The following is a 27,813-nucleotide window of genomic DNA, read 5'->3' on the forward strand; positions in this document are numbered from 1 at the left end:
TGTAAGATGTTTCTATATGAGAGGTCATTTAAAAACAAATCTATAACCAAGCTTATGGATGATCACAGTGCCACCAGAGATCTAGAACCAAAAAGTGGTTTTGCTGCCTTTTGTCCTTCATGCCCATTGAATTTAAGCATGGCACGGGTGCTTTTAGGGAGGAAAGTTGGTGCAACTTTATGCACCAGCATCTCTACATCGGACCAAATTAATAGAAGGATCATCAAAATCAAAGAACGTTGCCCTGAATACTTGATTTCATGGCTTTAAGGAAGAGTATGAGGTTAGAAAAGAAAAGTGCAGGTACCTGGGAACCAAAATATGGGCATTATTTAAGACCCCATAGCCAGCAGCCTACAGACAGCTCCAACTATGGTGACTTTGGACAATCCACATTGACATGTCTACAAGGGAATTATCACATGAAAGCATCTTGCTGTAATAGATTCTTGCAGTATTTGGCATAGAATAAGCTTACTGCATCATACTGCCACTAACAAATCTTACCCAGAGACTCCTCTAAGAACACAGTAGAATAGAAAGATATATAAAATGTTAGATTAAATACTGCAATCCATTTGTAATTAACTGGTGAGTAATGAACTTGATGAAGACTATGATCCTTACATGAGCTGTAGTGCATAAGTACAAAGTCAACAATAAAGATGCAATGATAAGGAGGTTATCCCTCTGTGAAGCAAAATTTTGTTTCCCCTTTACTTTGAGGCAAAGGCAGCATTAGACAATTTCAGAAATGATGAGCACTTTCTCTTGAGTGGTTCTAAAACACTGAATTAAGTAACCTCTTTGCTCTTTGAGTAACTTTTGGTAACTGGATAATTGATCTGAGCAGGAAATAATTAAGATGCTTTTTCTGCTTGAGTGCAGCGTACATCATAATCCGTACTGAAACTTCTGAGCAGGAATGGGAACATCTGAGCAAAAAAGCATGTTTGGTTATTTACAAACAAAACCTACCTTTAAATTAACACTAGGGAACCTGCACAAGCTATGGAAAAGCAAAGACATTCAATGAAAGGTTTCTGTGTTGTCCTTGACATGCCCTGGTGTACTTGTGAAACCACCACCAGGCAGATTTGAATATGGAACTTCTAGAGCTTAGTGTAGGAGCCTTTACGGCTTGATTTATAAAGCCAGCTACCTCTTAGCTTAGGCTGTAGAGCTCACTTATTCTTATATTTTTGTTGTAAGTGGTCTAAGTGCCACTGCATGGGACAGTGAACTACACCTACTAGGTGTGTGGGTTACACTTGCACTATAGGCCTATCTGAAAAGTTTGGCTCCAGAACTAGAACTTTGACTCAGTATAGATATCAGGAGCAAGTTCAGAGCTAGATAGCTATAGTGAATTCCCTGGTTATCTAAAAAGCATGGAGGATGTGGACTTTCTTCGGATAATCAAGGCTCTTCAGTCCCCCAGCAATAGGGTTCTTCAATCACTGCAGCCAGGGGCTTGGATTGCTCCTGCTCTGTCCAGGTCAGGGGGTTTCTGCTCTGTCTTGTTTTCTCACTCCCACAATAGCAGATCTGCACAGGGCTCCCTGTGCTACCTCAGGGCTGATCACACGCAATCCCTGACAGTACAAGGAAGGCTGTGGCATTAACAGGGCAGAGCAGAGCCCAGATAGACAGGGAATTGTGTGTCCAAAGGCCTCTGGCAGCACTATAAGGAACCCCTTGCTGAGAAAGCAGCTATTCTGTAGCCCGGTGGCCTCTCTCGCAGCCAGAGGCAGCTCCTCCTTCCCCACCCAGTCTAGTTCTCTGCTCTAGTAGCCAGACCTCTACATTATCCAAATCTGGTCTTAATGCAATACATGTATTAATTAGTAATGCAGAGGGGGGGTTTTAATCATTAAGTTTCGAGTTTTAGATATCTGCAACACTCCAAAAACATTCCGTTAAAAGAACCTTTACTTTCTTATCATAAGCCATTAACATCTATGCAGACTTTGTTTGAAATGTAATCATGCAAATGTCCTGGCACACATACTTCCCTTGCAGCCTGCTCCCACCCTCAACCCAGTCAGACAGAGAAGACTGCAGCTAGTCAGACACCCCAAACAAACTGCCCTCTGCCTCTATCTCATTGCACAAATGCCAGCACCTACTCACACTCTCTTTTCCCCACCTACACCATACAGTAAGCCCCTTATCTCACCCTTCCCGGGAGGCCTGAGTGCTGAATTTCTGCCTCTCTCTCCTCCTGCAGAAGGATGCGCTAAACTCCCCTCCCCTTTGACTCTTCATCAGCCAGTTAATTATCCACTCACTCACTCACTCACTCCTCATCCTTCCCCAGCCACTAATTAACTCATCATCTCCCTTTTTATGGGCTCTGGGAGTTCCTCAGTTCAAGCAGGCAACTAGCTCCATTTAGCTGCTTGCTCGGTGAGACGCCCCTTCCTCCACCAATCAGCTGAGCTCCCTGCCTGTACGGGAGCTTTGAACTTCTGAGCAGAGCTCAGAAAACTTCTGCACAAGCACGCAGTTTACAGAGATTGCTGCATTCTTTCCTTTTATACCTATTGGGGGTTTTGGTCTTGTATCCATAGCTGTTTCTACTCCATGAAGTGCAATACAGGTGCTAGAAGAAATGGCCTGAGTAGAGACAGAGAAATGCAGCATGTTTGGTGGAAGGATGCAATGGCAGCAGGGGAGAATCAGAATCTATTGGTGAGGCTCAGTGACCCTGAGTGAGCCTCAGAAGAATGCATCGTGGGATTTGCACGTCCCCTCTATGAAGCAGCAAAGCACACCAGAACCAATGTCGCTTGTCTGGAACATAACAACAGCACGTGTTACCATGAAGCTATACCATGTTCCTCCATATTTTCCATCTTTTTAAAAGAATCCCAAAATGAGTCTTTTGTATGGGACTGACATTTTAATAACAGGGCCTTTCCTTGGTTTTTCATTTCAGAGTATCCTATTTTCAACATCTGTTCATATCACATCTATCTTCCTAGCAACCTCCGTGAGGGACAGGATCCAAGCCTATCCTTTCCCTGCTGCTCAGTATTGTCTTTCACAAATGTCACTTCTCAGCATGAACTCATCTTCAGTGCATAATATAGATAATCCTGTTTACTGGATAGCCTTTCTGCAGAGTTCTATTTTGCCAATAATGGCTGATTGCTTTTGATCCATTTTATTAGCTGGAACTGAGCTACATGTTAATATAACCCCATCTGTAGCTTGCAGAGCAGCTCCATCCCTACTTAGTAGCCAAAAAGTGTCATAAAGACAAATCAAGGTGGAGAACAAATACAGAAATGTGACCTCACAAGAGGTGAGACTCATCACACTGCTGATCTGCCACAAAATGTTTGCTGCAATTGTATTTACATTCAAATTATAAATCAACTTTTTGCTATCTTTTAAGGGCAAAAAGTACAGTAATTTCCAGAGGACAATCACTGGATTTTCCCTCTAATAGGCCCCAGTTCTCCTTCTAACCTATTGTTATAACAGCATAGCCTAAGGCATTTGTTGGAACTCTTTGAAATCAAGTAAAACAGCAACAGAGTTGCATTTGAATCAGAGCAGCTTAAAGGAACAGAGAAGAAATACCCTAAGGAAGTAACACAGTTCTACTAGTTATGCATGCTGTGATTCTTCAGCATGCTTATTTATAATGAAGGGAGAAATTTATTGGGGAACTGTACATATATCTTTTGTATACAGAAAGTATAAACTGTACATATAATATTAGCTGAATGTCCATGGCACAGCTTTATAATGGAAAAATGGCCATTTTTTTCTGGAAATGTGTGGCATCTTTGAAAACTACCTTAATCCTGTTTCCATCAGCCAAGTCACAATAGATTCTGGGGCTCCTTTTGCAAGAACTTGGGACAGTGTTAGAAAATTCTTATTAGGGAAGTTAAAATGCATGTAATTAGGTAATCATGTAACCACTGAAAAATGTTGATGGTTATATGCAGGGCAGCATTTGGCTTCCTGAGAGCTGGTGTGCATCAGGAGCCAGCTTTTAAGCCGGCTCCCCGTATGTACTGGCTACTGCATGATGCCTCATGCTGCTGCCTCTGATATAGCAGAGCTATTGAAACATTATCAAACAGAACTTTTTTCAGTTGAAACTAAATGTTTTGCAGAAACAATGAGGAGTCCTGTGGCACCTTAAAGACTAACCAATTTATTAGGTCATAAGCTTCTGTGGGCTGCAGCTCACTTGGTCAGATGTAACTAAAATTTTTGGAAATGACAATCACTAAAATCAGATCAGAAATGAAATGTACATGAATGGATGATGGGAAGGGAGATACAAGATGGTAATCGGAATGATATGATTTTTGTTGGACCTACAGGTTGGACTTCCCTGGTCTGGTATCCTCAGGACCTGACTGGTGCTGGATGAAGAATTTTGCTGGACCAGGGGAGGTCATTTCTGGCCCCTCTATTGCTAACTTCACTAGGCTTCCTGGCTGCTGACCCTTCCCCAGAGCCCAGCTGAGCCATGCACCGGGCTTCCTGGCTCCTGGCCTCTCCCCTGCCTGCAGCCCAACTGGGCCATGCATCACCCTCCTTGCATTGCTGCGAGTTATCCACCATATGCTGGGACTCTCTGATCCTGGAACATCCATGACCCTGTCAGACCACAGATGTTGCCGGAGCAGAGAGTTCCAGTTTATGGAGGTGCAACCTGTATTTCAAAAGCCACCTTAACTATAATAAAATTCAGCCTCCCAAGGATTCTGACTCATGCTTTTCTCTCGTGTTCAGTACTTTTTCCAAGATGTTTTGCAAAATTTTTAAAACTCCAAAATTTGAGACTGCATTTTCTCAGGTGCCAGCGAGCATTTTAGCACTGTCCCTGTCCCTGACAGTGGGAGACCAAAGTCTGCTTTGTCTGATTCAGAGTAATCTAGGATGAAAATCTGTTGTCTGAATCAGGCAAAACATGGATTTTAACCTGAGCGTCTCACATCCCAGGCCACTAACCAAACTAGACTGTAGCAATCCTGCCACCCCCACTTCAGAGGGGGGGAAGCCTGCCCTCCCTTCTGCCCAAACCCCTGTCCCCACAAACCAGAGGCCCAAAGCTGCCCAGCGCCACGGAGTTTCTGTTCCTCTGGCTCCTGAGCACTGGGCTGAGTTGGCAGCCTCCGAATGCTCTGTCACCATAGTCTGGTTAGTCCCATCCCCATCCTGAGCACAAGTTCCTTCTGCCCTGAAGGCAACCCCTAAGCTAAGCCAGCCCCAGCAGCACCTTGTGGACCCTCCTTAGTCTTCTAGGAAAAAGGACGTGGTGAGCAGAGGGGACCTTTGGGGGTGGGGAATGGAATGGAGGAGGTGGTGGGATGCGGCCCATTGTTCAGTGAGGATTTAGTGGCAGCGCTAGGGAAGGTAATGTCTTCCCTACATTGTTATACCTACTGCCCATGCCTTACAGAGTTACTGCTCTCTATAGGTACACCTACATTACAGAGTATAACAAGGAGTGCCTCGGCTCACGTCCACAGATTCCGGCTCATGCTAAGGGTCTAAAAATAGCACTGGAGACTTTCCCAATAGGTTTGGAGCCCAGGTTCCCCAGCCCATCCTCCCCTGCCAGGTTTCAGAGCCATGGCTGCATCCCAACCAGGAATGCCAATGCTGCTGTTTTTAGCCTTGTAGCCCAAGCCTAAGTCAGGTGACTAGGGTTTTGCAACTCGCTACTGCTGAGTTAATTTTTTAGTTGTCTGTGCACAGTGTTTACATACATTGTCTTTCTCTTCTGCACCCCTTTCCACCTCCCCTAACGATGGAAAACTTTCCAAAGATCTCATTTTTGTTTCATATTGAAACAAATCTAGATTTTGAAACCTCAAGGCACTTCATGAAATGAAATGGCTGTTTTCTGGCCATCCCTAAGCACTAGCTCTACTCTCATTAGCTGAATATCCCAGAAATACAGTGTGACCACTCTATTTCATCCTTTCAACTGGTCAACCTCCCAGTTGCTGTTATCCTCCTAAAAATACTGAACACAAGAGAGAAAAATGTAAGAGTTAGAATCGTTGGGCGGTTGGATCTTATTGCAGTTATGGTGGCTCATGAAACAGTAACTAAAGCCATATCATTCCTATCATAGGCTCAGACTCTAAAGCTGCCTCCCTCCTGGAATCTCTGACCCACTGGTATCCCCATTAATCAACTCCTTCCCTGTCCTCCCAGCACTTCTGGGACAGCTGATTCATGGCATTCAGGAAGCTCGGGGTGGGAGGAGGGACAAGAATGGGGCACACTTAGGGGAGAAGGCAGGTTTGGGGGGGAAGCGGTGGAATGGGAATGGGACAGAGCAAGTGTGGGAAGAGACAGGGTCTTGGAGTAAATGGTAGAATGGGGATGGAGCCTCAATCAGTTAAGGGGAAGTCAGAATCTATTATTCTCATTACCATTTTGCTTCTCCCACCCCATCTCCATTCACACACAATTTATTTCTGATCTGATTTTAGTGACTGTCATTTTCAAAACTCTCTGTGTATCAGGATCTGGAATACTTTCCAGTGATACAGTGGTAACAAAGTTTCTTCTTTTGAAAGAGTCTACTGGTCCAAGAGATATGCTCTATTTTTCAAACAGGGAATGCTGCCTAACTTTCAAAATAAACGGGAAGTTTTAAAGTGTGAGCCATTTACACAACTATTATTTCAAAGGGTATGTCTACACTACAGCACCAATTCGAACTAACTTAATTCGAATTAGTTAATTCGAACTAAGCTAATTCGAACTAGTGCATCTAGATCTAAAAACTAGTTTGAATTAGCGTTTTGCTAATTCGAACTAGCATGTCCACATTGAGTGGACCCTGAACCCGGGGTTAAGGCTGGCCAGAAGCAGTGCCGGCAGGGCATCAGATTAGGACTTAGAGTGTGGAGCTGCTGTCTCAGCCTAGCCGAGGGCTGTGGTTAAAGGGACCTGACCCCCACCCTGGACAGACAGTTCTCAGGGGTTCCCCACTTGCTTGTCTAACTCGATGAGGGACAGCAAAGCAGTCCTGGCTTGGAGTGCCCTGAATGCCCACACTCGGCACATCACAGCACTCGGCCATCAGCCCGGCTGCACTTGCCGCAGGCCACCATCCGGGGGGGGGGGAGGGTTAATCGGGGAGCTGCAGCAGAGCTTCCACCCCGAGGAGCCCGCAGAGCCACCCGAGTCCTCCCCATCGAGGGCTCGTACCCCATTCCTTCCTCACCTCCTTCCACTTACTCCTCCCTAGCCCCCCTTCCTGATGTACAAAATAAAGGACACGTGTGTTCAAAAATAGAAACTCTCTTTAATGAACAAAACTTGGGGAGACTGGGAAAAGGAGGTGGGAGAGGGGAGGGCAACTAAAATGATCAGGGGTTTGGAACAGGTTCCATATGAAGAGAAGCTAAAGAGACTGGGACTTCTCAGCTTAGAAAAGAGGAGACTGAGGGGGAATATGATAGAGGTCTATAAAAGCACAAGTGGCGTGGAGAGGGTGCATAAAGAAAAGTTCTTCATTAGTTCCCATAATAGAAGGACTAGAGGACACCAAATGAAATGAATGGGTAGCAGGCTTCAAACTAATAACAAAAAGTTGTTCTTCACAAAGCAAATAGTCAACCTGTGGAACTCCTTGCCAGAGGAGGCTGTGAAGGCTAGAACTAGAACAGAGTTTAAAGAGAAGTTAGATAAAGTCATGGAGGTTGGGTCCATGGAGTGGTAGTAGCCAGGGGATAGAAATGGTGTCCCTGGCCTCTGTTTTGGAAGGCTGGAGATGGATGGCACGAGACAAATGGCTTGGTCATTGTCTTCGGTCCATCACCTCCGGGGTAGCTGGTGTTGACCACTGTTGGCAGACAGGCTACTGGGCTAGATGGACCTTTGGTCTGCCCCAGTACAGCCATTCTAAGCTCAGGGCTCAGGGTCAGGGGTCTCACTGGACCACCTTGATTTTCATGCAAACCTGCTCCTGGGTGGCCAGGCTGGCAGCTCTCCTGCCCTAGACGGCCACTTTCCTGTGCCTAGTGCGGAGGTCGTGGATGAGGTCCACGATGCCCGCACTAGACCAGGTGGGCACCCGCTTCTTGCGGCCCTGGGCAGGCTCCTGGGAGCCGCCAGCATGGTTCCGGGAAGAGGCGGAGGGCTGGGTGGCAGCGGGTGGCTGGTTCATGCCATGCCAGGTGCAGGGTCTGCTGGCTGGGTGCTGGCAGGCTTGTACCTGGCACGGGCACCGTAGCCAGACTGTGCCCCTTTAAGGGCTCCAGGGCCGGGAGAGGGGCAGAAGAGTTTCCCTGGTGGTGCCCAGACTGGCCACCAGGGCAAGCTGGGGAGGGCTAGCCTCCCACTAGTTCGAATTAAGTGGCTACACAGCCCTTAATTTGAACTACTTAATTCGAACTAGGTGTTAGAATGAGGTTTACCTAGTTTGAATTAAGCGCTCCGCTAGTTCAAATTAAGTTCAAACTAGCGGTTTGTATGTGTAACGCCTATCAAAGTTAATTCGAACTAACGTCTGTTAGTTCGAATTAACTTTGTAGTGTAGACATACCCTAACTGTTGCCACCTGCGTAAATATCGACTGCTAAAGCCATACTGAAATTTAAGTTTGGGATGGGAAGGAATAGAAAGGGGAGGATTGAGATGATAAGAATGACTTGATTTTGACATCTAAATTCACGGGGGTTCAACCAGGCAGGCACAACCCTGAATGTGAGGTCATGGATACCCACCCTTTATAGCTAGGTGCAATAGGAACACTAGTTGTTGTTACCATCATTCAGGAAGGCCTACTGAAACCCACACTCCATCTGGGTGTACTCTACTGTCCCATCTGATGGCATCAAGACCACTTAGAGAGAGAGAGAGAGAATAATGAGTCTGCTCTACAGCCTTAGCTAATAGGCAATGGGCTTTTAGCCCATGTAGTAGAGGCTCACGCATTAAGCTTCAGAGGTTCCCAGGTTCAATTCTGCCTGCAGATGACAGGAGCCTGTCAGTGTTACACTACCATAGAGCAAATAACAATGTAGGAAATATGTAATGAAGCCTGATGTTGAACTGGTTGATGGTTGTTCTCCTGCACTGCATGTGATGAGAAGGAGGGTGGCTGTTGGAAGGAATGCTCTAAGGAAGAAGACATTGCTGATTGAGGAACATAAGGTAACAATTATTCAGCTTTTCGTCCCTTTTCCTCTCACTCAACCAACCAGCCAACTTTCAAGGGCTCAAAGATTGAACCTACAAAAGGGCTAGATTCCACTTAAGAAATCTGAGCTGATACAATTGGCATTTAAAGATTCCACTGAAGACCTCTATAATCCACAGCAATAACAAGCACAAATAAATTCTTGTTCCTACCTGTCCTTTTTTAAAACTGCTGTTCTAGCTCTGTGGCCATGAGAGCATCACAGCTTTGCACTGCTGCACACCATGGCCACTGAGCATTTCGAGTCAACCGTTAACTCACATTCTGCTGCCCAAGACTACCTCTTGTATCAAAGGAGACTCTCCACTATCATTAAACCTATAAGGCCTGTAGCACAGAGTTAAGCATTGTTAATGCCATCCAATATACAGCAATGGCATGTCTGCACACTAGGCTGCTCATTCCATCCCAGCAAGGTGGAGGTTTTATCACTTATTATAGTTGAAATAAGTTGCTTTATCATTAACAGATTCAAACAATGAAATATCAGAATAAATGAGTCCTGCAGCCTTCTTCAGCTCTACACTGGGGTTTGTATATGTCCAGCCCCATGCTGTGTGTGGTCCTATGTGACTACAAAACTTCCATTCTTCCACAAGCTACTAAGAAAGAGTATGCCCATGAGAAGCCAACTTTTCACATATAGATGCCTAAATAGGATACCCACATCCCATATTTGGATGCTCAAATCAGCACTCAGATGCATAAAACAGGTACTTAAGGTGACTAAGTAGCAATCGGAGCATCCAAATCCCTCATTTGGCAATCCAATTTATTGCCTGTGTTCCAAAACTTGAGCATCAGTGTGTCTACAGCATGCCATCCAGAAAAATGAAACAAAGCATTCATCTCATATGACCAAGCTTCGTTAACCACAAATAACGTGTCTGTGTGTGTGTGTGAGAGAGAGAGAGAGAGAGAGAGAGAGAGAGAGAGACCACAAACAGGGTGCTTAACAGAACATGGTTACATTGTTTACAGACTTTCCAGACACAGACAGTAAAGCTGCTGAAAGGATGAACAATGACTATGTGGAAGAGCATCAGTTCAAAAAAAAAAAAGTGAGTGAATAAGTCCCATGGTACTAGTAAGCAATTTTATTAGAATTTCAAAAGTTAAGTAATCCCAAATGGTTGGAGTATTTATGAGTGGAACACAAGTGCGGTCAGGCAAAACAGTCCCTAGTGAATAAAAAATTTACAAGCATGCCGTATACTTTCCAAGAATGCAATAAAGCAGTTCGAGTACAAATATTTACAGGCAGAGCCAAGCTCTTTCAGATTTTTGAGTTATTGGCTGGTTGTGACTATGGTTTCAAGGGGCTTTTCCCTGATTAGTTGTTCAGTGCTATCCAGAGAAAAGCATCAGATGCAGCTGCCGCCCCTTCAATACTTGACTTTGTTCCTACTGGAAAGGCAGTCAAATAAGAGGCAGCAAGTTTTAAAATTAAGAGATCATGTGGCATAGATTCCCTATCAGGTTTAAAAAGGCATAGACGGAAGGAAAGAGAGTTAATGAATCAGGCTGGACATATGACAAGTATTTGCATGAGCACATTTCTAATCATCAGGTATTAAGAAGGGAGAGGAAAATGCTACGCTTATTCCAACTGGAAGTACCAATAAATGCAGTTTACACTGTTTTAGCCAGGTTGGTCCCAATATATTGGACAGTAAAGGTAGCAAAGAAAATATCTTCTGTTGGACAAACTTCTGCCAGTGAACTAACAACCATTCAAGATTACACAGACTTCTTATTGGGGCTTCAAGGCAATTTTTTCCTGAAACCTTATTCCCAATAAAGCCCCAGAAGCCAATTACAGAAACATTCAATTACCTCTTGGAATGAAATATTTTAACTCTAAATTATTTTTTGCTTTGTTTTAATTAATTTTCTTTTTGGGGAGGGGTTTAAACTAGGTCTAGCTAAATTTTAAATTAAACAGTTTCAGAAAGAAAAATGTGAACATTTCATTAAGATAGTTTTAAAAATGGATTTTCAAATTCTATTTTTTTCAGCCAAATCTATTTGTCAGATTTGACCTGATTTTTTTTTCAAATAAACTAATTGCCAAAAACCTTTCACCTACCTCTACTAAACATATACATTTTAAGTCCTGACTGGCTCCACAGAAGAATAATTTGAGGCATCAGAATGATGCAAAGTGACCTTAAAGATGCCATCAAGGGGCAACTGAAGAGTGCCATCATAGGGAAAAAAACCTTTGATGACATGGAGGGTGAAAAGCAACCTATTACCTTTTTGGGGTGGGAGAGGGCATGCTGGGGTGCCTGAGGACTGGGAAGAGGCAAGACAGAGATTGAGTATAAATAAACAGGCTGCACGTAAGCTGCTGGAGTGGTTCCTAAGGAACTGTTCAATTGGCAGAAGTTAGAGCAGCCATAGGGCTGACTCTGACTTGCCATAGAGGCCAGTTTGAGCATTAGCTGGTCCAGAAATGGAGAAGATGGCAAAAGTAGCCATGAAACGTCTCTGTTTTCCTTTCATTCACTTGCACCAAGCATCAACTGAGTGGAATTGGAGAAACTGGACTGAGCATAAATATGGGCAGACACCAAAGAAATAAAAAATGGCAACATTTAGCATCTCATTAACTCTGGTCCAAACCAAGTTTATCCAGTCATCAACATCCCTTTAGCAGAATGACTGTAGACAATCCACATAAGTTCTGTGAGGACAAAATATAATTGCAACCAAATAATATTTCTAAAAAAAGATTTCCTGTTCTGTAACATTGTGGAATGGAAAGCTACCAGCAGCTGAGGTTTGGCTCTAAGCTTTGCCATTTCTCTGAGCTCCTCTTTGCCTGCTGTGAAAAATAATGATCTGTTGATCTCAGATTGTCACTTGCACTGTGTGCCCACTAAGCCAGCATCTGTCTCCTTCTCAGATAGCTCTTTGTAATATTTACTTTCCATCAGAAAATAAAAGAATTCTCTTGTGGTACATTCTAAATGGCATGAGTGAAGTAGTACTGACAATAATAATGAACCAATTTCAACAGACTTGCCCATAACCGTCATCATGATGTTTCTGCATGTCTACAAAAAAGGCAAATATTTGTACTGCATTTCAAGTATCAGCAGCTTTTGCAAGTTATTTTATGACATTTCCCCTACCATAATAAGTAGAAATTATCCACGCTCAATTATGAAATACAGAGCAAAGTTCAGCCAGATATAATTACAGCACTAGTGCATTTTGTGAATAAATATGTATCTTAAATCAGTTTTGTAAATTTTTGTATGACAAGGTAAAGCATTACAGATAAAGTTCTCATATTTTTAACATGTAATTCACCTTCATTATGAGCTTTCCCAAAAAACACTCTACACTTTACCTCTAAGATATGTCAATCCAGAATATCCATTAATGTTGCTGAGGTTGTCATTAAGGTAACGTGTTATTATGGGAGGGAGATTAGTATGTTCTGTGGAGTGTTTTACCATCAGTTTGAGGCCGATTGAAGTCTTTGTCATGATGCCAAGTCTGTCACCATCTCTGGAAAATGTGCTTTGTGAGCGTTTAGGGAATATTTAAGAAGTGTCCAATAATCTGATATTTTCTTGGTTTTTGGAGTGGTACTGAGGGCAAACTAAAAGGGAACATCACACTTCACAAACTTTAATCCTTTTTAAAATCAGGTTTGTTTGCTGCATGTGCCATCTTTCCACCAGAATGGTAGAAACTTATATAATTCACGGGGTAAGCTGAAGGATACTTTCTATGTGGCTGTCTGACCTGGATTTTTGAAAAAGCTACTAGAGTCAATAGGACTGAGCTGGGTCCATAGCCACCAAGATGCAGTCACCTGCCAAGATGCCTGCCTCTGTATGTTCTGACTGAGACAGATTCCCCATGTTGGGAACTGCCATATTTCCACTGGCCATATCTCTAGCAGCAGTAACTCATTGTCTTCAAGCCCATTCAGTTGTTTGCCACACTGATCAATTGGTTAGGCTGAATGACAAGTCCAGCAATAGATTTTGCTCTGTCATCACTGAAAATGGAACTGATTTCATGTAGGCCACTGACCAGCCTTGAAATGGCAACAGCTTTGTGCAGATAAAACCAGAACCTCGACTTTGAATATTGACTTCAGACCAGACTCAAACCTGGAAATAGGCCTGATCATCCAAAGCCTCAAAACATAGTTACTAAACTAGCAGAAATTTCAAGAGTTCAGTTGATCTTGTGAAATCTCCACCATATGGGACCAACACCTCACAAATGCAGTTCATGACAGCAACATTTTGATGCCATCCACTTTGAATCAACCCTTTACTTCACCTTCAACTGAGGTAAAAAGTTTGTTTTAATCCTAATCTAGATTCATACCTTTACCTCCTGGTCCTAAATGTAGATACTGATGGACACAGCCTGAACTGATCTTAGCTAGTGAACCACACCTGCAAGGTTCCTAAAAATTAAGCTGTAACGTAGAAATCTCCTCTTTATTTGGCTTACACTAATTGAATTGGTAGCTGAAGAGTTATACTCATGCAAATAAATATTCTCTCTGAAATTTATTCTGGTGTGTGGTGAAAGAAAAATTTAACTGTAAAAAAATTGTACAAGGGTCAAATACATAAAGAAGAGACCAGCTGTTCTTTAGGATAATACACAAATTGTCTCTCTAATAAAAATGACATTCTTGCCTTATGTTGTTTTGTCACATGAATCTTTTGACTTCACTCACTTCTCTCCTGGGCATGTGTATCAATGACCCTGTGGGACCAGTTCCACCTCCCCAACCAGTGCACTCCAAAGATTCCAAGGGCAAGTTCATCTTTGACAACTACTGTAACTTCATATACATTAACAGGAGTCGCAAATACTCCGCACCATTAAGAGGAAGAAGGAGGGGAAAAAAAATCAGGCTAGTTATTTAGGAACCTAAATTTGGATTTCAATCTTCAATTATAGACACCATGTTTGGGTGTTATAGCTTCAGTGTTTTTGCACCCAATACAAACCAAGTTACCAATAGCTGTAGTTTTCAAAGAGGAAAGCAATAAGTGAAAAAGGAAACATTGTCACATGTTGGGGCAGAGTGCTCCCAGGTTCCATACTAGGAAAGACTGCATTTCTATGGTGTGTAACACAACTAACACTTAGCTCTCCATTGTAACAGGAGGCTTTATATACGCAGGACAAACTTATTATAGTTCTAACCCGAATAGCAGTATATTTGGAGTTTACCCCAGGCATGTTTAAAGTAATAGCCATGTTACCCCAACGAGAAAGGGAAGTATAATTTCAGTTTGTTTAGAACAGGAAATACAATGACAATACTTTGCACTTGCATGTAGCAATGTGAAGATTTCAAAGCATCTAACAAACATTAATAACTGTCCCAAAGAGGTAAGTATCCCCATTCTTATTCCTGTTGTACACATAGGCTACATCTACACTGGCCCCTTTTCTGAAAGGGGCATGTTAATTTCACAGGTCGTAATAGGGAAATCCGCGGGGGATATTTAAATCCCCCGCGGCATTTAAATAAAAATGTCCGCCGCTTTTTTCCGGCTTTTAGAAAAGCCGGAAAAGAACGTCTACACTGGCCCTGATCCTCCGGAAAAAAAGCCCTTTTCCGGAGGATCTTATTCCTACTTTGAATAAGATCCTCCGGAAAAGGGCTTTTTTTCCGGAGGATCGGGGCCAGTGTAGACGCTCTTTTCCGGCTTTTCTAAAAGCGGCGGACATTTTTATTTAAATGCCGCGGGGGATATTTAAATCCCCCGCGGATTTCCCTATTACGACCTGTGAAATTAACATGCCCCTTTCGGAAAAGGGACCAGTGTAGACGTAGCCACAGGGAAAATGAGGCAGAAAAAGATTAGAGCTGACATTATCAGATGTTGATGCATATAGCTAGGCTCCAGATTTCAGAGGAGTGGCTCCTTCCTTGCTCCCAGTGACTTCAATGGAACTTGAGAGGTGCTTCAGCACCTCTGAAAACATTCTATTCAGGTACCTAAGTGTGGAACAGCATTTCTAACATTAGCAAGCAAATTCTGGCCCCAGTAACAGACTCGTGGTTGCACAGTCAGTCAGGGTCAAAGTCAAAACCAAAACTTTGATCTCCCATTTTCCAATCCTGTGCTTTAGTCGCATTTACTTGTGACCACGTAAGCAAACAACAGATCAGAACCATCTCCAAAATCCCCTATAACAAAACCATTAGACGCTGCAGGGTTATAGGTACTGGTTGTATATACTGTTTATCAGCCAGGAGCAGACTGAGCAACAGCTGATAAGAAGGGTCTGAAGTGAAGCGTGGAGAGGAGTCTATATACCGAGAGTAAGAAATGAGAGCTTGATTGCTTTTCCTGGATAATAACATCAAAATGTCGCAAAGACCTCTTCATTTAATTTAGTGCCAGACCAATCACAGCACTTTGACCACTGGCCCTGTTGCCAGTAGCAGCTGCTCCTGATTTTGCTTTGTAGCTGGAAACCCAACTGACTAAGGGTTACTGCTATAGATAGCAACGCTTGCTCGCTTGCAGAACAGTTAGAATGTGATGTGACATGAAGCCTGGATCATACCTACCTGGGGTAATTAAAGATCCCATATAGCTCACCGTAAGGTTAAGATTGTTAATGCCAAGTGTCTAAACCAAATCCCGTCCTGGGAAATTGATTCTCCCTCAAAGACACTGCGCTGCCATTTCAATTGAATACTTTTTGCATGGTGTTGCTGAACCCTGTTAATAAGTTGCCATGTTGCCAGTCTGAGATACTCACATTTCATCAGTGGATGCAATGATACTTGTATAGAGAACTTACCTCCCATCGCAGCTACTCCAAAGGAAGGGGAAAAGGTATTCTCTGGACTTGCTAATAGGAGCAGTACCTCTGAGTCACAGACCCACCATCTGTAGAGCACTGTGGGGAAAGATAATATACATGTAAAGCACAGTTCACTTAAATGATATTTGGAGAAGGAGAGCATCCACATGGCTATTGTGCTAGATCAGAATTTGGGATGACCTGTGTAACCAGGTGATGCTGATACTAAACAGGAAAAAACCAGAGACTCATCAGCTGACTCCCAACTGTTTTTTAAAAAAGGTATCTGGGGTCCAGAGAGAAAAATGCTTGAGATATTTGGAAATTGAGAGAGAGAGAGCTGCCAGAGTACAGAAGACAGGAGGACTCTCTGGGGAAAGCTGCAGAAAAGTGACATCTCTCCACAGGTCCTCCCTGGAAAGAAGGAGGAAAGGTCAGTAAGTCAATGGACAGGTTAGCCTGCTGAATTTTCTGAAGCGAGACACCCAAAGTGGGATGAAGGTGGGGACTGACGAATAGTGAGAGATGCCAAAACATGGTCAGAAATGCTGGGACTGTACTTGGTATGTTGCATATACTGCTTGGACTATGCCGGATTATGGTTGTGGGATTTTGGTTATAACCCCACAAGGGTTAAGTACATGCGGAAAGACTTTAAAGATTATTCCTGGGACTGAAGGGGAAAATGAGGCTCCTGCATCAGTCATATACCCCAGGCAGGACCTCTCTATCACATTTGGTTAAGTAACAGTCTCTTTGCACCCAAGTTGCCTGCTTGTGAAATGGAGTAATACCACTTCCTTCCCTCACAGGGGTATTGCAAGGACAAACACTTTAGATTGTGAGGAACTGAGATACTTTATCACTGAGGAGCTGTACAATTACCTTAGATAAACTGTGAGAAAGCCAAAGAAGTGGGCAAAAGTTTGCATCAGCAAACTTTGCTAGTACGCGTCATGATACCGCAAAACCAGTGTACAAACGAATCTTAACTTTCCCAAGACATTTCAATTCCTAATCCTGTTATTGGACTCCACTCTGACTGATTTACTATATTTTCCCTTCAAACACACTGCTATGATATTCAAGATCCTGACACCAGAAGGGGAGAACAGGAAGGTCTGAAACCCTCAAAACAAACAATTGAATCAACTGATTGTAGACACTCTGAGGCTTCGTCTACACTGCAGGGTTTTTGCAGAAGAAGCCTTCTGCTCAAAAGTTTTTGCGCAAAAATGTCCTCTGCAAAAACACGTCCAGATCTCAAAGCTCATCACAAAAGCGATGTGCTCTTGCACAAAAGAGCGTCCACACTACATGGATGCTCTTGCACAAGAAAGCTCTGATAGCTGTTCACAGAATGGCCATCAGAGCATCTGTGCTTTTCCCGATAGGGGTTTCTTGTGCAAGAAACCCCTGCAAGAGCATCCACACTTGTCTTTTTGCACAAGAACTCTTGTGCAAAAAGGGGTTATTCCTCGTGGGGAGAGGGATAACTACCGGCAAAAGCCTTCTCTTCTGCTGATTTACTTGTGCAAGAACACATCTGAGGAGTAGACGCACCGCGAGTTTTTGCACAAAAACGTCAATTTTTGCACAAAAACCTTGTAGTGCAGACGTAGCCTTATTGTGTATCCAAAGTCAAGTGAGGCTTCTATGAAAGCCTGTAATATCCTGAATTTGATGGTCATGAAGAGATATATATACAACTTATAGTTATGAATTCAGGCATGTATATGTGTAGAAAATTGTAGTGATACTCAGGGCTACTGAAGGCAGGAGCAAAGAGGGCAATTGCTCCAGGGCCAGGTGATTTTAAAGGGCCTTAGGTTCCTGGATGCCAATGCCACTACTGTGGCAGTAACCAGAGTTGCAGGCCTTTTAAATTGTCACCAGAGCCCTAGAGATGTGCACCTAGTGGTCCTGAGTAGCTGACTAGGGGAAGCTCCCAATCCTGCTCCTTCCTAGGGACTGATGAATGGCAAAATCTAGTGATGATCTAGATCAGGAGTCTGTAACTTATGGCTCTGGAGCTAAATATGGCTCTTTTGTCACTCCCCAAATTCACACAACTTTTTAAATTAAAATGAAAAATTAATTCCAATTAAAAAAAATTACGTCAAGATGATTTTTTGTCTATTTCACCTTTAACTTTCATTTTAACAACTACCCATCCTCTCCACTCACTGGGGGTCAAGTACATTCTCTTTTTATTTGCTTGTTCAAGAAATCTTTCCATCACCATACGTGATGGTGAACTCTGTAACCTCCTAACAGTAAAAATGGCCAAGAGAAAGAGAGATGACAAGTACCAAAATTTTCAGGAGTGGATGGACTTGTATGCATTGGTGGATAGGTCTGTATCTCTACACTGTCTCATTTGTAGCGGGACTTTTCTCAAACAAACAAAAAATATAATTTCATGACAAAATATGCAGCCTTTGCTACAAAACACCCCAAGGGTGACACATGAAAAAAAGCCTGCGAAGAGCTGCAGTGAAAAATGATCATTGGGCAAAATAGCCCACTGGCATGGCCAAAAAAAATGGGAGCTTAAGCCCCGCAAGTTTTGTAGGCTCTTGCCTCATTATTCGAGAGGGAAAGCCTTTCACTGATGGGGATTACATGAAGAGATGCATGCTAAAAATTCGTCATGAACTATTTTACAAGTTTCACAACAAGGACAACATTTTTCAGAAAATTCAAGACTTGCCATTATCGACCAAAACCGTTCATGACAGAGCTGAAAATAGCTCAACAAATCAACAGGGAACAAATGCAAAATTTGAGTCTAGCTACTTATTTTTCATTTGCTTTGGACAAGACAACCAACATATGTGGAGTTAATCAATTGTGTACTCTGGGATGATCTATTTGTGGAAATGCTATGCACGAGGAAATGATTGAGATATTACCAATGAAAAAATCAAACCAGTGGTGAAGACATCCTTGGAACTGTGATGAACTTTGTAAATGAGAAAGAAATACAGTTGGATCATCTTGTGTCCAATGTGTATGGATGGTGCACCTAGCATGGTCAGCAAATACAGAGGATTCCTTACTCTTGTCAGAACATCTGAATCACCCACTTTTGAAATTTCATTGCATTGTACATCAGGATGCACATTGTGTGCAGTCTTGTGGAACTGATCTCGGAAATGTAACGGGACTGGCTGTTCACATTGTCAATTGGATTCTTTCCCGAACCCCTAATCAATGTCAATTTCAGTCACTGCTTGAGGAAGTAGATTCTGAACACCCTGATCTACTAATATACAATGTTCGCTGGTTATCTCATGGCAATGTTTTGTCTCATTTTGCTGCCTGCATTAACGATATTAAGTCATTTTTGGATATGAAGGGGGTCAAACACTCTGAGCTTTCAGACTGTGACTGGTTGCTCAAGTTATCTCATTGTTTCTGAACTCCTGATGGCATTCAAGTCTTCGCAAACACAGTGCTCTGTTCAAGTTTATGATTCGTCCACATCAAGCGTCCGTTGAAGAACTGAATTTGCCAATCACTCCAGGCATCTCAGTCAGTGATTTGGAAATTGAAATCGCAGATTTAATGTAGTCGGATATCTGGATGAAAAAATTCATCAAGCTGAATTCTGATTTAGAATGCCTTGCTTGACAATGTGCAGAATTGATAAAACTGCAAAAATAGACTGACATGAAGAAATTGGAGCACGATAATAATCTGATTCTGCAAACTTGGAAAGAACTGCCGGTCATGTACAATGTCATGTAGGATGTCAGCTTGGCTTTGCTTTAATTGTTTGACTCTACCTATACATGTGAGCAGGCTCTCTCTCATCTCCAGATAGCTGCAGCGGCACAGGAGCCAGCAAACAGAGCTGTAAACAGGGGAGTTTGAATGGGAGTTTGTAAAGGGAGTTTGGATATTGGAACTTGTTTGGGGTTTGCTTTTGCTGTGGGGGGGTGTTTTGGTTTGTTTTGGTGTTCACCGGACTAATAGGATTTTGGTGAGAAAGTAGATAAAACACAGAGGCAGTAGTGGCCATGGCCCAAGTAGTAGAGAACACAAGGAGGATGATTGGATGTGGTAGCTGTGGTATGTACATGATTCTGGTGGGGGTACCTAAAAGGAGTTTTGTTTGCATGAAGTGCTGCCTGATAGACCTGATGGAAGAAAAGATCCGAGGACTGGAGGTGCAGGTGGAAACTCTGGTCGAGTTTAGAAGGGGGATTGAGCAGATGATGGAGCAAAGGCATGACGTGGTTGAAGGGGAAAGTTTAGATATGCAGATGGAAGCAGGATCAAGGGCCTCAGAGGGGGGACTGCTGGGTGAAGAAAATGGACAGTGAAAGCATGTGACTAGAGAACCAGGCAGAGGAAAAGGTAGGTCAGTGAAGGAAAAATAGAGCTCAAGAACAGGTATGGGGAGTTGGAGAATGAAGAAGGGGTACAGCAGGTAGATAATGAAGATAGAAGGGTAAGGAAGAAGAGAAGAGTGTCTAGTCCCATAGATAAAGGGGAAGAGTTAATGGAGACAACACCAATAATGAGCATCAGCAGGATACAGGATGGGTTAAAGAGGATTACAAGGGAAAACAGGAATGGCAAGGACTTGCAGCCAGAGAAAGCAAGAGATAGACCAGCGAATCGCACTGTCATTAGGAAAAGGCAGGTCTACATGATTGGGGACTCCTTATTGAGAAAAATAGATAGGCCTGTAACCAGAGCTAATCCAGAGAATAGAAGGGTGTGCTGTCTGCCAGGTGCTAGGCTGGGGAGAACGCTCAAGGAAATTGAGGCTCAAGTGATCTTTAGTGGGATTCTGCCTGTTCCTATAGAAGGGCAACTAAGATGTGACAGGATTATGATGATCAATAGATGGCTTAGGCAGTGGTGCTATAAGGAGGGCTTTGGGATATATGGTCACTGGGAGGCATTTATGGACAGAGGACTGGTCTCTCGGGATGGACTTCACCTAAGTAGGGAGGGAAACAGACTTCAAGATGGAGGCTGGCTCAACTGATTAAGAGGGCTTTTTACTAGGAATTTGGGGGAGACGGTTGGATGAAATGGTTGTAGGGGACAACCTTGGCTCGAGTGATCATGAGCTAATTAAGTTCAAATTAAATGGAAGGATGAACAAAAATAAATCTGAAACTAGGTTTTTTTATTTCAAAAGGGCTAACTTTAATAAATTAAGAAAATTAGTTAGGAAAGTTGATTGGACTAAAGAAATTATGGATCTTGAGGTGGAGGAGGCCTGGGAATATTTTAAGTTAATGTTGCAGAAGCTGTCAGAAGCCTATATCCAAAGAAAAGGGAACAAATTTATAGGCAGGTGTGTTAGACCAAGCTGGATGAGCAAGCATCTAAGAGAGGTGATTAAGAAAGAGCAGAAAGCATATAAGGAGTGGAAGATGGGAGAGATCAGTAAAGAAAGCTACCTTATTGAGGTTAGAGCATGTAGGGACAAAGTGAGAGAGGCTAAAAGTTAGGTAGAGTTGGACCTTGCAAAGGGAATTAAAACCAATAATAAAAGGTTTTATAGCCATATACAGGCAGTCCCCGAGTTACGCGGATCTGACTTATGTCGGATCCGCAGTTACGAACGGGGCTTTTCTCGCCCCGGAGGACGGGAGCGGCGGGACGCCCAGATGCGCAGCGGTCCACCGCCCCCATCCTCCGGGGCGAGAAAAGCTGCTCCCCGTCTCCCTGGTCTTCAGGGAGACGGGGAGCAAAGCCTTGGAGCACGCCCGCAGGGGGACAGCCCAAGCGCGCCTGGGCTGTCCCGCTGCGGGCGTGCTCCAAGGCTTTGCTCCCCGTCTCCCTGCAGACCAGGGAGATGGGGAGCAAAGCCTTGGAGCATGCCAGCAGTGGGACAGCCGCAGCGCGCCTGAACTGTCCCACTGCCCGCGTGCTCTGCGGCATTGCTCAGGAGACCAGGGAGACAGAGCAAAGCCATGGAGGACTTGGGCGGTCCCGCCACCCCCATCTCCCTGGTCTGCTGGGGCGGGGGGAGCAGCTAGTGCCCCCCCCCCGCAGACCAGGCTTTTCTTGCCTACCCCTGGGGTAGAGCAGCTGGGGGCTGCCGGGTTGGTCCCGCAGCGCCGCTCCGGACCAACCCGGCAGCACCCTAGCTGCTCTGCCCCAGGCATCCTGATTCAGCCACTGCTGGTCAGTTTCAGCAGCGGCTGAATCAGGACGCCTGGGGCAGAGCAGCTAGGGTGCTGCTGGGTTGCTCCAGTAGCGCCGAGAAGCCACGCTACTGGAGCAATCCAGCAGCACCCCAGCTGCTCTGCCCCAGGCGTCCCCAAGTCAGCCGCTGCTGAAACTGACCAGCGGCAGACTACAGGAAGCCCGAGGCAGAGTTGCTCTGCCCCAGGCTTCCTGGAATCAGCCGCTGATCAGTTTCAGCAGCAGCTGACTTGGGGACGCCTGGGTTTCTTAAGTTGAATCTGTATGTAAGTCAGAACTGGCGTCCAGATTCAGCCGCGGTTGAAACTGATCAGTTTCAGCAGCAGCTGATGCCAGTTCCGACTTACATACAGATTCAACTTAAGAACAAACCTACAGCTCCTATCTTGTACATAACCCGGGGACTGCCTGGAAATAGGAAAAAACAAAAAAAGAAGAAGTGGGACCGCTAATTACTTAGGATGGAGTGGAGGTTAAGGATAATCTAGGAATGGCCCAATATCTAAACAAATACTTTGCTTCAGTCTTTAATGAGGCTAATGAAAGCTTAGGGATAATGGTAACATAACAAATGTGACTAAAGATATGGAGGTAGATATTACCATATCCGAGATAAAAGCCAAACTTGAACAGCTTAATGGGAGTAAATCGGGGGGCCCAGATAATCTTCATCCAAGAATATTAAAGGAACTGCCACATGAAATTGAAAGTCCATTAGCAAAAATTTTTAATAAATCTCTAAGCTCAGGTTACCATTTGACTGGAGAATTGCTAATATAGTTCCAATTTTTAAGAAAGGGAAAAAAAGCGACCCGGGTAACTATATTACAGATGTTAGTTTGACATCTGTAGTATGCAAGATCTTGGAAAAAAAATTTGAAGGAGGAAGTAGTTAGAGACATTGAGGCTAATGGCAATTGGGACAAATTACAACATGGTTTTACAAAAGGTAGATCATGCCAAACCAACCTGATCTCCTTTTTTGAGAAAGTAACAGATTTTTTAGATAAAGGAAATGCAGTGAATCTAATCTACCTCGACTTTAGTAAGGCATTTGATACAGTACCACATGGGGAATTATTGGTTAAATTGGAAAAGATAGGGATTAATATGAAAGTTGAGAGGTGGATAAGCAACTGGTTAAAGGGGAGACTACAGCGGGTCATATTGAAAGGTGAACTGTCAGGTTGGAGGAAGGTTACTAGCGGAGTTCCTCAGGGATCAGTTTTGGGGCCAATTTTATTTAATCTTTTATCGCTGACGTTGGCACCAAAAGTGGAAGTGTCCTGATAAAATTTGCGGATACAAAAGTTGCGGAGGTATTGACAATTCAGAAAAGGATCGGGATAGCATACAGGAAGATCTGGATGACCTTGTAAATTAGAGTGATAGCAATAGGGTGAAATTTAATAGTGAGAAGTGTAAGGTTATGCATTTAGGGATTAATAACAAGAATTTTAGTTATAAGCTGGAGACACATCAGTTGGAAGTAACGGAGGAGGAGAAGGACCTCGGAGTCCTGGTTGATTATAGGATGACTATGAGCCGCCATTGTGACATGGCCGTGAAAAAGGCTAATACGGTCTTGGGATGTATTAGGCGAAGTATTTCCAGTAGGGATAAGGAGGTGTTAGTGCCGTTATACAAGGCATTGGTGAGACTCCATTTGGAATACTGTGTGCAGTTCTTGTCTCCCATGTTTAAGAAGAATGAATTCAAACTGGAACAGGTACAAAGAAGGGCCACTAGGATGATCCAAGGAATGGAAAACCTGTCTTATGAAAGGAGACTCAAGGAGCTTGGCTTGTTTACCTTAACCAAAAGAAGGCTGAGGGGGGACATGATTGCACTTTTTAAATATATTAGAGGGATAAATACCAGGGAGGGAGAAGAATTATTTAAGCTTAATACCAATGTGGACATAAGAACAAATGGATATAAGCTGGCTAGTAGGAAGTTTAGACTTGAGATTAGACGAAGGTTTCTAACCATTAGAGGAGTGAGGTTCTGGAACAGCCTTCCAAGGGAAGTAGTGTGGGCAAAAGATCTAGCTGGCTTCAAGATTAAACTAGATGGGTTTATGAAGGGGATGGTTTGATGAGATAACATGATCTCGGTAACTAATTGACCATTCATTATCAGTGGTAAATAGGTCAATGGAGGGATGATAGGAGTTACTATAGAGAACTTTCTGGGTGTCTGGCTGGTGAGTCTTGCCCACATGCTCAGGGTTTAGCTGATCACCATATTTGGGGTTGGGAAGGAATTTTCCTCCAGGGTAGATTGGCAGAGGCCCTAGAGGTTTTTCGCCTTCCTCTGTAACATGGGGCACGGATCACTTGCTGGAGGATTCTCTGCATCTTGGGGTCCTTAAACCATTTGAGGAATTCAATATCTGAGATGTAGGTGAGAGGATTATTCCAGGAATGGGTGGGTGAGATTCTGTGGCCTGCATTGTGCAGGGGTCAGACTAGATGATCATAATGGTCCCTTCTGACCTTAAAGTCTATTTGAATCACATCAAAGGTCATATGCACTCAAGATTGACAGAAGGCAACCTGAATGCATGCATGAAGGTCAATTTGACCAGTTATGGTATAAACTTAAAATAAATGTGTGAAAAAATGCAGCAGCAGAAGTCCTATTAAATAAAGTCCTTGATTACAATGTTTCATTTATGCTATTATTAATCATTATGCCAATTATTAATAATATTAAGCTGTATATTTTCAGTCATGCATATGGGCATTCTTATACTGGCTCTTTGTTGACCACTTGTTCTGAATTTTGATATACTGTAGTTCGGTTCTTTGGTTTGAAAAGGACACCAACCCTTCATCTAGATGGTGTTTGAGTCTACCATGAGTGCAGGGGAATGGACTTGATGATATCTTGAGGACCCTTTGGGCATTAGGAAACTATTTTGAAATAACTAAAATTAATTTAATACCTCCCAAAATAACAAAATCGAAATAGCATGTCCACACTACAGGGAAGCCTCAAAATTAGTCTGAGGCAGACCCTGTTAATGTGGATGAGCTACCTTAACTCAGAGCCCCAGGAAGCACTGGGGAGTAATTAATTTGAATTACTCTGGGGAGTAATTTTGAAATAGCGGCACTGGAACATCCACACTACCGCTACTTCAAAATAATTATTTTGAAATTAGTGCTATTCCTCGAGGAAAGCAGGAGTACAGATTTCAAAATAAGTGGATTATTATTTCAAAATAAAAGACTGAGTAGTGTGGACCCTCCACTTATTAATTCAACCCGAGGGGAGTTATTTCAAAATAAAGCCCTGGTGTAGACCAGGGCTTCCAGTTCCAGTATTCTATGAAGTCTGTTCTCAGCCGTGACTATACTGTAAATACATCATCACCTCACAGTAGAGGCAATTGGGTTGCAAGATCACCCCCCAGGCCAGCAGTCCACACAAAACCAGCTCCATGTGCCAACCAGCTAAGAAGATATAATGACGGAAGTTAATGAGAAAAAATTGCAACCACTTGAAGCTAAGAAGAAAACCCTACTCTGGCAGAGATGGAAAATGGTCTCTGTCACAGAAAGGGCAGTGATTGCACATTGAGAAAGGCGACTGATTACCTGAATTACACTTTGTTTTCCCTCTCCAACGTATCCCCCTTTGCTTATTGGATGCAGCCCATTAGGTACTCAATGTTTAGTGACTGTTGCTATTAATTGGTCGGTACTAATGATCTCTCCAAGGAGATATTTAAATTTTGCACTCAACTCACTTGTCTTAACTGACTACTTTTTAAAACTTGAAGTCACATGCAAAGGGTTTCCAAGTGGCTAGAGTATCAGAGCCTCTCTTTGTGCCAACACTGTAGCTGTAAGCCATAGCAAAAAAACCTGAAAGGGACATTTTCTGTTACAACTACCATGCAAGCAGGAGCTGGGAACACAGAGAGACTCGTGGGAGAGTATTAGTAATAACTCTGAAAACATACCAAAAAGCCAACTGGTGTAGGATGACCTGAAGTTAAGTGTATTAGGCTAGGTAAAATACATAGCTTGAGTCAGCTTACCTTTAACCAAGCTCAGCACCGTCTTCACAAAGGGAGGCCAAGAGAAGAAAACACTTCCACCGGCTTCTCTTACTCTTCATGACTGCAAGGAGCAAGGTGACAGTGAGAGCTGCCCTCAGAGTTCAATTTTTGGATCTTAGCTAGACCCACTAAATCAAATGCCAGAAGAGTGATCTCTGGCACAGTGAGTGAAGACATGCCCTTAGCTCTGTTACCAATTGGATTAAACACCCCTTAAACTGATGGATGTAGCAACCACTCTCCATTCAAGTCAAATGCAAGAAACAATGGTGGCCTCGAAGACAGGGTGGCACACCCAAGGCCACCCAGGCACTTGAGCTACATAGTTATAGAGCTGTGGTGGGCATGAGTTGGATAAAGGGAGGGATAGACACAGAGAGAGAGAGAGACAGAGAGACAGAGAATGTGTCTGCACATACACCAGAAAGTGAAGTATAAAAAAGCCAAACATACAGGCATAACAAACTGGCTGAAAACAGGGTGATGTGAGCAGAGAATCCATCTACTGGGGTGTGCAAAGCAGATCATGCCGGTCAGAAGGAGCTGCCCCCATAGGTCACTCCCTAGCTGCTGGATCCCACGCACCCAAACCCTGTCTTCCTGTCCTGGGAAGGGATAGAGGCTCACAAAGAGGGGCTGTTTGACAGGCTGGCCCTGTACCCTAGGCCTGTAGTAGCTTCTCTATCACCATGACAGAGAGACATCTCCCCACTGCCACCTCGAGAGAGAGGGTGCACCCCCCAACATACTTCCTCCTGATACACACACCCCTTCAACTTGCCCAATCTCTCCCTTCCCAGTATACACACCCTTCCAACACCGCGCCTCCGCCCCAGCCCTTCCCCCTTCCAGCACTGTCCTCTTTTTAGGAACCTGAACTACAGTAGCCCTAGTTTGATATGCATCCTCATCAAGAAATAATGAACAATGCTAATGGTAAGCCTTTACTTTATTTTCCTGTTGTCATGAGTCTCGTATATGAAAAATAGTTTGTATCCAAGCAGGATGTTGTCACTGGGCTAGTCATGCCTTGGTCCTCTTTGCAGCCACCCTCTCAGATGTTTGGCTCTTTACCACTGCCTGTTTCAAATAGAGTTTCACTATTCTTCCCCATTGACACCAGAACCTGGATATACTGCCCTGTACATAACTACCACTGATCACTCTGCAAGTCCAACTAGGTTTCAGGCATTTGCTTTATACTCCCTTTAGCAACCACTGATCAATTATACTGACCACCATTCCTTAAAACAATCTTTTTATTTATCATTTAGAACAAAGCATTATAGAAAAGGAATTTTAAAACAACAAACAGCCTATATTCAAATTTAGTCTCATCTGTTGTTATGCTTCAAAAGCTAAATTAGATGTAATTTAAAATGGAAAGGCGATGAACAGAACTGAACCAATTTCCATTCTCCCTGTGATCTCAGATCCATTCAAGTATCTGTGTGACTATCTTGGTCTCTCAGCCAGACCCACCCTGCTTTGTTTTATTTACTCCTCAGCTCAGAGCAGAGCCATTAAGGCTACTTGTTCTGTTATTGTC

The 27,813-nt window shown here is 43.5% G+C and overlaps 1 long non-coding RNA gene across 2 annotated transcripts in view; it reads right to left on the reverse strand.

The window, feature by feature from the left end:
* Positions 1-27,813, reverse strand: part of LOC142830918 (uncharacterized) — a 342,722-nt gene that overhangs the window by 245,840 nt on the left and 69,069 nt on the right. Inside the window, exons 2-3 of one of the 2 annotated variants that reach the window (XR_012906460.1) lie at positions 26,244-26,325; positions 16,013-16,111 (exon numbers count right to left, since the gene is read on the reverse strand). This is a non-coding gene — a long non-coding RNA (uncharacterized LOC142830918). Of the gene's footprint in view, positions 1-14,885; positions 16,112-26,243; positions 26,326-27,813 lie in introns of those variants that run through there. The other variant, XR_012906461.1, reaches the window with a different exon arrangement.

The sequence above is a fragment of the Pelodiscus sinensis genome, chromosome 11 (genome assembly GCF_049634645.1).
Source record: "Pelodiscus sinensis isolate JC-2024 chromosome 11, ASM4963464v1, whole genome shotgun sequence".
NCBI lineage: Eukaryota > Metazoa > Chordata > Testudines > Trionychidae > Pelodiscus > Pelodiscus sinensis.